This window comes from Sminthopsis crassicaudata, chromosome 2, assembly GCF_048593235.1.
Source record: "Sminthopsis crassicaudata isolate SCR6 chromosome 2, ASM4859323v1, whole genome shotgun sequence".
Classification (NCBI taxonomy): Eukaryota; Metazoa; Chordata; class Mammalia; order Dasyuromorphia; family Dasyuridae; genus Sminthopsis; species Sminthopsis crassicaudata.
Window position 1 is genome coordinate 259,181,020 of NC_133618.1, and position 10,891 is coordinate 259,191,910.

Below are 10,891 nucleotides of genomic sequence, written 5' to 3' on the forward strand. Positions count from 1 at the left end.
CAGTCTTAGGTATTGAATCTGTTCAATTGATTCCTCTTTCTATATTTGGTAGTTTTGATGATTATTGTTTATAATTCAGTTTTAAATCTGTCACTACTAAGTTCCTTTTCTTCCACTTTTTTTATTACTTTTCTAGGGATTCTTAAACCTAATTTTTTTTTCTCCAGATGATTTTTCTTAAGATTTTACTTAGTTTCTGGGACACTGATACATTGTTGGTGGAGTTGTGAAAGAATCCAGCCATTCTGGAGAGCAATTTGGAACTATGCCCAAAAAGTTATCAAACTGTGCATACCCTTTGACCCAGCATTGCTGTTATTAGGATTATATCCCAAAGAAATACTAAAGAGCGGAAAGAGACATATATGTGCCAAAATGTTTGTGGCAGCTCTTTTTGTTGTAGCTAGAAACTGGAAGTTGAATGGATGTCCATCAATTGGAGAATGGTTGGGTAAATTATGGTATATGAAGGTTATGGAATATTATTGCTCTGTAAGAAATGACCAGCAGGAGGAATACAGAGAGTCTTGGAGAGACTTGCATCAACTGATGCTGAGTGAAATGAGCAGAACCAGAAGATCACTATACACTTCAACAACAATACTGTATGAGGATATATTCTGATAAAAGTGGAAATCTTCAACATAAAGAAGATCCAACTCACTTCCAGTTGATCAATGATGGACAGAAACAACTACACCCAGAGAAGGAACACTGGGAAGTGAATGTAAATTGTTAGCACTACTGTCTATCTACCCAGGTTACTTATATCTCCGGAAGCTAATAATTAATGTGCAACAAGAAAATGGTATTTACACACATATATTGTATCTAGGTTATATTGTAACACATGTAAAATGTATGGGATTACCTGTCATCGGGGGGAGGGAGTTGAGGGAGGGAGGGGATAATTTGGAAAAATGAATAAAAAAAAAAAGATTTTACTTAGTTTCAAAAAGCAGGGATGCATGAAGAATGATACTATCCACCATTAGAGAAATAAAAGACAAGTATAGTAAGCATTTACAAAGATGTATATGAATATAGATAAATGTGTATGTTTATATGTGTATGATTATAGGTATCTCTCTATATATAAGTGTATACCTCTGTGTGTATGTGTGTATGTATATGTGTGGTCTATCCACACTTAATTATAGCCTTCTTAGAGGATGTGGGAGAAAGGAAAGGGGAAAAAAAGAATAAAGTAGAGAGTGCACAGCAGAGAATAAAAGAAAACCTACAAAGAAGCAAAGATAAGATGGACAATTCTGAACACATTTATTATAAAAGCTTTCTTGAAATGGAAATTTGTTGTTTTATATTTTGAATCTTCTCATGTTCTGCTATGCACATGATAATTTTTTTTCTTTTTCTATTTTGTTTTTTTCTGTTTTATATTTGTTTTAAATGAATAAAAAATAAAAAGTAACCATTTTCAAATTTGATTGGTAGATAATGAATCTGTACATAATTTAGATAGTACTATCATTTTTATTACATTGGTACAGTCCATCATGAACAATTATTTCTTTAATTATTTAAAATTTCCTTTATTTCTTCAAAGAGTATTTTATAGTTGTGTCACAGAATTCCTGCATGTGTCTGGGTAAGGAAACTCTCAGATTTTGTATATTAATTTTGTATTGATTTCAAATGGAATCTTTTTTCTAATTTTTTTATTGAAGTTGTGGGAATTATATAGAAAGATTGATGATTTGGATTGTTTTATTTTATATTCTATTTTCCTAAATTTATTGTTTCAGATAATCTTTTATCTGGCTCTTTAAAACTATCCATGTAGATTATCATATTTGCAAAAAAAAAAAAAAAAGCATTGATTTTGTTTTATTATTTCCTTAGTTTCTTTTTCTTCTTATAAAGCTAGAATTTTTATTTAAATTTTTTAAAATTTAATTTTGTTTTAAATTCTTTCTCTCTCTCTCCCACCCACTGAGAAGGCAAGACAAATAAAACTCATTACAAATATGTATACTTGTGCAAGACAAATTCCTACATTAGCTATGTTACACTAAAAAGAAAAGGCAGGAAAAAAGGGAAAGAAGAAAACATGCTTCAATCAGCATTCTAAGTCCCTCAGTTCTCATTCTGGAGATTAATAATGTATAATAACATGAGTCTTTTGAAATTGTGTTTCATCTAATGTTGCCCTAATCACCACTATTACTCAATGTTTACTAGAAATGTTACCTTTGGCAATAAGAGAAGAAAAAGAAATAAAAGGAAATAGAATAGGTAATGAGGAAACAAACTATCACTCTTTGCAAGTGATGTGATGATCTATTTAGACAATTCTAGAGAACCAACTAAAAAACCATTTAGAAACAATCAACAACTTTAGCAAAGTTGCAGGATATAAAATAAACCTATATAAATCATTAGCATTTCTCTATGTTATCAACAAAACCTAGCAGTAAGAGATAGAAAGACATCCCACTTAAAATAAATATAGATAATGTAAAAATTTGAGAATCTACTTGCCAAGACAAAACCAGGACTTATATGAACACAATTACAAAACACTTTTCACACAATTAAAGTTAGATCTAAACAATTGAAAGTATATCAAGTGCTCATGGGTAGATTGAGCTAATATAATAAAAATGACAACTCTACCTAAATTAATCTATTTATTCAGTGCCATACTAATCAAACCACCAAGAAATGGCTTTATAGAACTAGAAAATATAACAATTCATCTGGAAGAACAAAAGGTCAAGAATTCAAGGGAATTAATAAAAAATAATGCAAACAAAGGTGTCCTAGTTGTATGAAACATAAAACTATTTAAAACCATTTGGTACTGGCTAAGAAATAGAGCAGTGAATCAGTGAAATAGATTAGATTCACAAGAAAATAGTCAATGACTGCAGCAAATGACTAGTGTTTGAACAACCCAAAGACCCCAACTTTTGGGATAAGAACTCACTACTTGACATAATTGCTAGGAAAACTAGAAAATAGTATGTGAGCAACTAGGCAATGATCAACTTCTAACAGCCTATACTAGGATCAGGTCTAAAAAGATTCATAATTTAGACATAAAAGGTGATACAATAAGCAAATTAAAAGAACAAGGGATACCTTTCAGATCTTTGGAGAAGGGAGGAATTAGTGGCCAGAGAAGAACTATATTCTGGAATGCAAAATGTATAATTTTGAATATATTAAGTTAAAAAGTTTTTATACAAACAAAATCAATGCAGACAAGATTAGACAGAAAAATGGGGGAAAATTTTAACAGCCAGTGCTTCTGATAAAAGTCTCATTTCTAAAATATATAGAGAATTGACTTAAATATATAAGAATACAAGTCATTCCCCAATTGGTAAATGATCAAAGGATATGAACAAGCAATTTTCAGCTGAAGAAATTAATCCAGAACTATTGAACTAGATCACAGCTACATCAATAGTGCATTAGTGAACCTATTTTCCCATACTCCTCCTAGCATTTGTAATTTTTCATTTTCATCATCTTAGCTAATGTGATGTATGTACCTTAAAATTGTTTTAGCTTGTATGCCTATAATTATTGGTGATTTAGAACAATTTTTCTTATGACTATTGATGGTTTGGGCTGGATTTCTCTTGATCCACAACATTCATTATATTTGGTAATTCCTTCTATTTAATCACATTTCAATCTTAGTTTCTGAATAGGAATTTTGTGCTAGATTCAGGTTCAGTCCTACATTTTTCTTTCTTTCTTTTTTTTTACCCCCCCCCCCCCCCCCGAGGCTGGGGTTAAGTGACTTGCCCAGGGTCACACGGCTAAGAAGTGTTAAGTGAATGAGATCACATTTGAACTCGGGTCCTCCTGAATTCAAGGCTCTGCGCCACCTAGCTGCCCCAGTCCTACATTTTTCAATGGAGCTAGCAGGCCCTGCTAAGTCTTTTCTTCTCTGACCTCTGGATTCAATTCTAGGTACTATAATTGGAAACAGGACGAAATCTTCAATAAAGTCTCTGACTTCTGCATCCTCTACTGGTGGATGTCAACCTCAGACCTTTTTTGCCTCTTTGTCAGTCCCCAAATGGTGCTGCCATGGCCATAACAGGTTCCAAACAGGCATCAGAGATTGTGCTAGTTTCAGATTTATTAGAAACACCCAGTCCTGAACTACACAATGAATGACCTCCAGGAGAGTGTTCTGTCCTAGATTGTTTCTCTAATAGGTAAGGAAGATCTTACTGATTTCAGGCCTTGTTTATAAGAGATAGGATAGAATTTAGGTCACAAAGCACTTGCAAGTTTTATGCTTCATTTATCAGAGATTAACCTGGCTTCAGACACCCTGGAATGTATTGATAATGAGCATCCACAAACTTATGGCTATTTTACTATGTAGCTTATCCTGGATTATATGAAAGAGCTTCCTGGTATCTCTCTTTTGTCTTATTGATACATCATACAATCTGATCTAGTTTTAAATATTTTCTTCAGCATTTGTAAGAAAAGTTAAGCTCTTCTTGCATCTTTCATATTACCATCTTAATTGGGACTTGATTTTTAAACTGTCCTTCCCTTGATAAAAATGTGTGTATTTTTAAGGAAAAAAGTGCAGCAATAGGGATAACTAGTAGATCAAGGTCATGGGTGAAGTGAAAATGTGAATGGGAGCAGTGAAAGGGAATATTCTTACCAAGGGATGGAGATATGTGTCTATGGGAGGGAGGGGGTGTTGAGGGAGGGAGGTGGAGAGAAGGAGAAAGAAAAAGAGAGGGCAGAGAGGAAGAAAGACACACACACACACAAAAAGAAAGACAGTGACAGAGAAAAAAAAAGATTTAGAAAATGAGTATAAGTAAAATTGAGAGGAAATGGTTTTTAAAAGTTGCCATGGAGAGAGAAGAGGTTGTCCCCAATTTTACTGGATTAAGATACTTTTTGACATCTTAAGCAAGTAATCATTCAGTTACTCCCTGAAGACCCCTAGGGAAAGAAAATTTACTGCCTCCTAAGTTCTGTTCATTTTTCCTCTAATTTTTAGAAAGTGTTGACTTAAGTAATAATCTGTTTCTTTTGAAAAGTTGTAATGCATTTTTCCTAGTTATCTTCTTGGTTTCATGCAAAACTCTCACTCTTCTCAGCCTTAAATTCCTCTTGTCTTTAAAATCCTAAGTTTGGGGGTCTTTTAATATTTCCACTGGACATTTTAAAAGCCAGGGTCAAAGAATTTGTCCCATTATGTCTGGAGATAGGAATTTCCCATTCTATAGGTAGAGATTTTTTAAGATACAAAATTGGGGAAATACCTAGTCTTGGAGGAACCTACTTTGAGATGAACTTGAAGTTGCGTCAAATGTAGAAGGTAAGATCAAAATTTCACATCTAAATCAGCATTTGAGGATCACTTTCCCCAGGAAAAAAAGAGAGTCCAAGATAGACCTTTGAAAGATTCCCATAATTACAGGGCATGATCTAGATAAAATATATATTAAAGGAGACCTAAAGGAGTGCTAGAGGGGAACATGACATATGCATCTCATGGGCATCACAGAAGATTAAAGATCTTTGGAAAACTTCAGGAGGTATTGGTAGCAGATTAGAAGTAGAAGGGAAACAGACATTGTATTTCACTAGGAAACTATAAGTTCACAAGTGCCAGAAGAGGGTTAGTAAATAATGTACCCTAGTTAGTATCCCTTCCTCTTTTCCCAGTTCAGATTTCACAGTTTTAGATTTTCACTAATAGAATAGAAAGGGTATTAAGTATTATATATCTCTGTCCAGGGAATATTACAACATGAAATACATATGAGCTACATAGATAATAGATATGAGAAAGTGATGCTGAAACAGTGGTGTTCAAACTTTTTAAATAGGGGGCCAGTTCACTGCCCCTCAGACCATTGGAGGGCCAGACTATAGTAAAAACAAAAACTCACAATGTCTCCGCCCCTCAGCCCATTTGCTATTACCCAGAGGGCCGCATAAACGTCCTCATCGGCTGCATCTGGCCTGCAGGCCATAGTTTGAGAACCCCTGCTGGAGACAGAGAAGGACACCCAGTCTGGTAGTTAGTCAGTCTCACAATGAACAATAGAACACAATTTGGTAATGATGTAACAATTGGATAGGAACATGGGTTACACAGGTTTGAGCAGAGGAAGTTGAGGGAGCATTTGATTATCACCTTCAAGTCAATGAAAGGATCCTGAATAAAAGATGATGACCAACACATTTCCATCACAGAGAGGTCAAATTCAATTCAGATAAATACTTATTGAACACTTACCATGGGCATGTCACTGAGGCTATAAAACAAATTGGCCCAGATGTTGTTATCAATGAATTTATAATAAAATAAGGGTTGAAGAAGAGAAGGTATGTAGACAAATATGATAAAGTGAAGATGAAGTGAAGGAGGGGATGGAATGAGCCTTTATTAAGCATCCACTATGTGTCAGGCACTGTGCGAAGTGCTTTATAAATATCTCATTTAATCTCATTTTAACAAAAAAGGGAGAATGTATGTGTGCAAAGCAGAGATGCTCACAAAAAGTGCTATGAAAATTTTTATTAGTTGGAGGGGGGCAGAGCAAGATTAACTGGGTTTTTTTGGAGAATTAAGACTTGAGGGACAAGAATAATTTCACCAGGCAGAGATGGGGCACAGCAATTCTATTCCAGACATGGGGAATCGTGAGAGCCAAAGGAAGTTGATGAGATACTAGATAGTGTTTTGAATATGAATATAATACCTGTTTGACTCCAATATGAGAGTGGATCTGTATTTAGATTTCCATTAAACAATTTGTAATTTTGTCTCATTTTCTTAGCCAAGAAGCCAGAGTGTAATAAGGGTAAGCTTTATTATTATATTAAATTATATTATAATTATTATTTTAAAATGAGGATGGTGCCATTCTGTACTGGGGTGGAAGAAGTGTTGTTCAGATGGTTACTAGGAATGATCAGAACCAGGGGTCTGAGATGTAACTTCTTTTTCCAGGGTTAGCAAGTTGAGCCAAACTACAAACTCTAATGCTTAGTGAAAATCTAAACTACTCATCAAAAAGTCCTTGGCACAATTTTAATGGAGTAGGGGGTGGGTGGGTAGAATCCCAACAGATATTACACTAGGATTAAATATTTATATTTTATTTGGAAGAAAATGGAAAGCAATCAAAGATTTTGGAGAAGTGTACCTTGATAAAGGTTTCTTAGGTAGAAGGGTGACAAATGGATTGGGAAAAGGAAAGCCTTAAGATAGGAAGTTCAGCTAAGAGGTTATTCCAATAGTCTAGGGAAAAAATTATGAGATCCTAAACTAGGTATTGCAGCAGGAGTCCATCATAATGGGTAGATGCAAGTGTGAATTCAAAAAATAGAATTGTCAGGGGTTAACAATTAGAATGCATTTGCAGGTTATAGGAGAATGAAAGAAATGAGGAACAGGGAAGAGACAAAGTTAATTCCAAGGTCTTCAACCTTGGTGGCTAAGGCCATAATAGAAATAGGGAAATTATAGAGGAGAGCTAGGGTTTGGAGAAAGCAAATGGAAAGCTCACTTTAGAGCATATTGAATTTAAAGTGTTGTCAAGTGTTCAGAAGATATCCTTTAGATGCTGGAGATGTGGGACTAAAACCTATAAAAGATATAGAGACTTAGGAATTAATAGAAGTAGCAAATGAAGACTCAGCAGAGGTTGGTATCACACTAAAAAAGATGACAGAGGAGACTAAGGACAGAACCTTGGAGAATACTCATGATTTTTTAAAAAAATAGTTAATTTGATAGAGGGAGATTTAGAAAGACTATTCTGATAAAGGGTGGTTTGACCCAAAGGAAAGGATTACAACAGGTCTGAATTCTCCAATATAAGAGAGAATTCCATCTTTCTCTTGCTTCTTATACCACAGAGCTGAGAGAAATATTTGGGTTAAGGAAGAGTTTGAAGCTGAATGAATGTCCTCTTTCATATTAAAATTGACAAAAACAAAAAGGCAAGTAAAAATACCCAAAATTTTTATTCTGAGAAAATCTAAAATATTTTTGTATAGAATTGATTGTATAAATCCCAGTTCTTATTCCTTCTAGTGGAGTACTGGGGTCAGGTCTTGAACTATGGATAATATGTAGCTCTTGGCAAAAGATTCCTTTAAAAAAAAAAATCACAAAATCCTAGAGCTAAAAAGTACCTTAGAGATCTTCTAGTCAAACCTTCTGCTATAATACATACAATATATATCTTATAAATATACAACACATGTATATATGTATAACCTATATGTACATATTATATATACACACACATATATATCGTATACCTATATGATACATTATGCATATGTATATATACACATATAAAAGCTACCAGGGAAGTTATGTTTTATATTCTAAAGTATATATATATATATATATATATATATATATATATATATATATATATGTTTATATATACCACAAATATACATATATATGTTTACATAAAAAGAAATGTAGATAAAAATGCATATAAATTATAAATATAATAGGTGTGTGATATAATAATATAATGTATTAAGTGATTATATTATACTAAAATTGTATTATATAATATATTTTGATATATGTGGAATTGTAATTCCACATATATGTGGAAATGTAATTCCATATATATATATATATATATATATATATATATATATATATATATATATATATAAAACCAATAACTTTGTAATTACATAAATTCAATTTGGACTCTAAGTGAGAGGTGCTGTCTTTCTGATTTATTACCAGGAAGAAAGGTGTGGGTAGAGGTATAAGGTCATAGTAAAGGTAAGAAATGTGGTAAGATAGTCTGTGCCCAGAAAGCAAAAGAGAGGGAGAAAGGAGAACATCTCTGAGGGGTTAACAAATAGATCCTGGGTGAAAATGATGAGTAGTAAATGATGAGTAGTAAATTGAGGAGTAAATTGTGGTCTAAACCGAGATGGGTCAGTTCCTTTCTCTCTCTCCTTCCTTCCCCAAAGTAACCAATGGTGGGTTCGGCAGCAAAGGAATTTGCTACTTAATGCTGTATGGAAACATAGTCTTTATTGATTAGAATGGAAACACCGGAGAGCTGGTGGGCAAAATGGCTGCATGGTACAAGGCCATTTGCAAAGAGAAGATTCCGTTCTCTCTTTTATGCAGTGATGTAGGGAGGTTCCTGAGAGTGATGTAAATTAAGATAAGGACTCTCTTGTTATCTTTTGAGTTGAGACAGAAGTTTCTTCCCAAAAAGGAATTTCCTGATGCCATTTGGGCTGTTTGAGCAGATTAGAATGGGGGGCTATAAAACCCTGGCCACCTCAGATAGCCCAAACCAGTTTGACCACATCAAAGTCCAAGTCCCAAATGCAGTTGTAGATCAAACAAGGAATACCAAGGGGCTACTGCCCTCAACAAAAAAAGAGTAGATAGATAAAAGGTTGGAGAGAAAGTATACTGAGTTGATTTGTGGTAGGGGGTGCCTACATGGGGAAGGGTTTTAGGGAGAATCCTCCATAAAAAACTCAGTTTCATTAAATATATTCCAGCTTTGACCCTCTGTTCTCTTGATTCTTTTTGGTTAGGGATCTAGCCATGACTCTTGAGAAGCTCCATCTGCCACTGTTCCTGTTGCTGTTACTGCTGCTACTTCTGATGTCTTTTCTGTTGCAGCCAGGGAGCTGCCAGGTTGGTACCTGTAGTAGGGAGACCAGACTGCAAAGTTCTGGATGTTTCATATGGACAATTCAGAGTACCATGCCTGGTGGGATGAGGCAGTATTGCATAGCCATGATTCAGAAGAGCCAGATGTAGCATAGGACAATTGCAAAAAGAACACTTTCATCTATGTTGTGGCAAGAGCCATTTTGGATGTGAGCAAAGCCTCAAGAATGAAGTTCTGCCATGAACAGACAAAAAAAAAAATATTATGTGAGTGACCAATTCTTCAGAGAGACCCTGTGCATCCTCCAAAGGTTCAGCTATTTCCCCTGTTGTATGTATGTGGACTTCCCCAAGTTCAAGAAGATCACCTTGGTCTGTGCAGGCAACAGTGAGGTTTCTGTATATTTTGATCCATAGCTCCTCCCTGCAGGACCTCCTTTAGTTCCTTAGTACCCTTCTGATTCCCAGTTCCAGCTTCAGTTAATGCTTAATAATAAAATCCCATATTTCCTAAAGCACATTAACATGTATGATTTTATTAGAAACTCAAACTCATCACAGTCCTGTGTGGTCAATAGAACTAGCATTATTCTCAATTTCTCTCTCTCTCTCTCTCTCTCTCTCTCTCTCTCTCTCTCTCTCTCTCTCTCTCTCTTATTCTCTCTCTCTCTCTTATTCTCTCTCTCTCTCTCTCTCTCTCTCTCTCTCTCTCTCTCTCTCTCTCTCTCTCTCTCTCTTGAAATTCAGTCACAACTTGTCCTGTTATGTAATTATTGATAGCCCTGAGTTCTACCTCAGAAAAAAATGCATCATTTAATCATTTATAAATTGAGACATGGCTCTTATTTTTAGGAATTTGTATCAGTACCTTATTGAGAAAGGAAACCTTTATCAGAGAAACTTGCTCTAAACTTTCTCTCCACATACACATACACACACACACACAAATATACTTTTTTGCTTTTCTTTTAATTTTGGTTGTAATGGTTTTATTTGTGTAAAACCCTTTTTAGTTTAAGGTAATCAAACTTACCCAATTTACCTCCCATGATGCTCTCTGTTTCTTATTTGGTTTTGAGCTCTTCCCCACGCATAGATCTAACAAATAATTTTCCTTTACACTCCCCTAATTTGCTTATATCACCCTTTGTGTCTAAATTATATATGCTTAACTTTTCTGAACTTTAGTTGCCTCATCTCTAAAAGGGATAATGCCTGTAGTGACCACATTATTGGGAGGTT

The 10,891-nt window shown here is 34.5% G+C and overlaps 1 long non-coding RNA gene across 2 annotated transcripts; it reads left to right on the plus strand.

Annotated features, from left to right (window-relative positions):
• Positions 1-6,137: 6,137 nt before the first annotated feature.
• LOC141553396 (uncharacterized) lies at positions 6,138-9,726 on the plus strand. Of its 2 annotated transcripts, none has more exons than XR_012485448.1 (3): positions 6,138-6,351; positions 6,807-6,830; positions 9,571-9,726. It is a non-coding gene; the product is annotated as an uncharacterized LOC141553396 (long non-coding RNA). The 2 variants fall into 2 exon arrangements; XR_012485447.1 differs by lacking the exon at positions 9,571-9,726 and adding an exon at positions 7,891-7,975.
• Positions 9,727-10,891: the final 1,165 nt, after the last annotated feature.